Source organism: Copadichromis virginalis, linkage group LG10 (assembly GCF_057382275.1).
Source record: "Copadichromis virginalis isolate Kocher_CV1m ecotype Utaka linkage group LG10, C_Virginalis_male_GT1.1, whole genome shotgun sequence".
Classification (NCBI taxonomy): Eukaryota; Metazoa; Chordata; class Actinopteri; order Cichliformes; family Cichlidae; genus Copadichromis; species Copadichromis virginalis.
In genome coordinates, this window is record NC_140627.1 from 31,907,018 (window position 1) to 31,909,277 (window position 2,260).

Sequence of the window (2,260 nt, forward strand, 5' to 3'; positions counted from 1 at the left end):
AACATCAAAACACATACAGAAGTTTGAGTTTAGTCTTCTTCTTCAAAATCTTACCCTGTTCTCATTTCCAGGGCATCAAGCCATGCACAAGCTGTCTCAGCATCCAGTTTAGGTGATATTTTTAAAAAAAGGGTCCCTGTCCCAGATTTTCGCAAACAGGCCCCATGGCGTCTCATTTAACTGCGCTGAGCAGACGCATTAGTCAAAGAGCACTAAACTTTGATTCAGGTTCAAAGTGCTCCATAGATGACTTATAAGCTGATAATAAGAAAGAGCAAATGTAATAAAACAAAGGAAATGCAAATTCACCAAAAGCATTTAAAATTAGAGCATCTATGTAAGGCTTAATTGGATTAACTAGAAAATGTCCTGGTCCTGGGTCTGTGATCCAGTGTCTTGATTTTGTATTATTAGTTTTAGTAGTCTGTGGTTTCTTCTTGGTTCATGTTTACCATTGTTTTGGTTTCTGTTTTGTATTTCTAGTTCTCTATGCTCCTCGTGTCTCTCTGGTCCCTGTACTTCCCTCTGTTTCGTGTCCCTGAGTCTGTGTATGGAAGTTCAGTCTGTGGGTTTCCTGTTTTACTTTGAAGGTCTGCGTCCCTTGTCTCGTTTTGCCCAATTAGGTTCAGCTGTGTCTCCCTCCTGTTTGCAATTCAAGTTCAAGTTCAAGTTCAAGTTCAAATTTTATTCACCACATGCAGTGACAGGTTGCCCTGCAGTGGAATGAACCCGCCCCCGACCTTACACACACAACACAGACATCACATGGGGATACAAGTCAGAGAACGGTTGCATTACAGAACCACTGAAATGTACACTACAATGGGAAAGTACAAGAGGAAAAAAAGAGACCTCTACTCATGCTGGGCTATAGGAGGCAGCATGAGAACAAGAAACAAAAAAGCTCCTCTGCACAGAAAGCACATAAATGTCCACAGCACAACATTATAGAGCACGTGACCAGCAACAGGGTTGGGTAGGGGATGAGGAGTAATCCCAGGCAACACAGCAGCCATCCTGCCACTCACCATTCTGAGAAGTTGCGCCTCGTCCCATCGTTTCAATCCCAGCGGGCAGCCTTGGGGGGGTTTGAACAGCCGGTTCCGCTTTCTTAATTCTCCGATAAGCCAGGGCCAAGCCAGCTCCAATCAGCAAGAACCCTGTTTTCATGGTTCCCAATAGGTAGATATCTTCAGCGTCCTCGATCGACAGTCCCGTCAGGCACACGACCCTCCATGTCTGCCACCCGTCCATCGTGTATCCGGCAAGGAAAGTCCCTCCAGGACACTCGGGCTCTCTCGAGCCCAGACTTCTCGTTGAGAAAAGGGTGTCAATAGCATTCAGAGACCAGCTGATCAAATCCATAATTCTCTTTTAGGTTTTAGAAACAGACTGTGAGAGAGTGTTCAGGGAAAGTAATACAAAAAAAACGAGACTAGACAAGGACATAGAGGCTAAGCAGGGAAGATAAGGGAGAGGAGAAGAGTAAAAGTGCGACCGCCTTCGTCAAGAGCCAAACGAGAATCATAGTTTTCACCAGTGTTACTAGTTACTTCTTCAAAAAAGTAACTGAGTTAGTAATTGAGTTACAATATTCTAAAAGTAATTAATTACTTGAAAAGTAACTATTGCGTTACTTTAAAAAACTTTTAACCCTCTGGGGTCCAGGGTATAATTGGCCATTTTTGACTACTTATGATTTTCTCTCTACATTTCACCTTTAACAACTATTTACTTTGCCTTGTTTATTATCATTCTTTTCAGCACAACCTCACGTGTCTGAATTTACAGTTATGTTTTCATTTTGACTACTGTATTAACACAATTGATCTAAAATCAGACAAAAACATAAAATCAGAGTAGAAACACAAACATGTTTAATGAATCATATTTCATTTTTTAATAACCATTTCAAACTATTTACATAACAATCAGCTGTTCTGCATTCAGTAAGATGCCACACAAATTATTTGTGCCACTCCAAAAAAATAATTTCTGTCCACTATAAAGAAGAACATCACAGCCTGATACCTGCAGGTCTGACAGCAGCAGGTGTATCACTCCTGTTTCTACCTGGAGACAGCAGTCGCCTCATTGTTCTGACACACAACACAAAACTATCCACAACACTACACACTAACTACACAAGACAACACAGTAAGTACACACTGCAAACACGCTAAACGTCACAAATCTCTCCATCTCAAAACTCGCTCTCTCTCTTTTTCTGCTGTCTCTCTCTCTCTCCTCACTCCTAAAA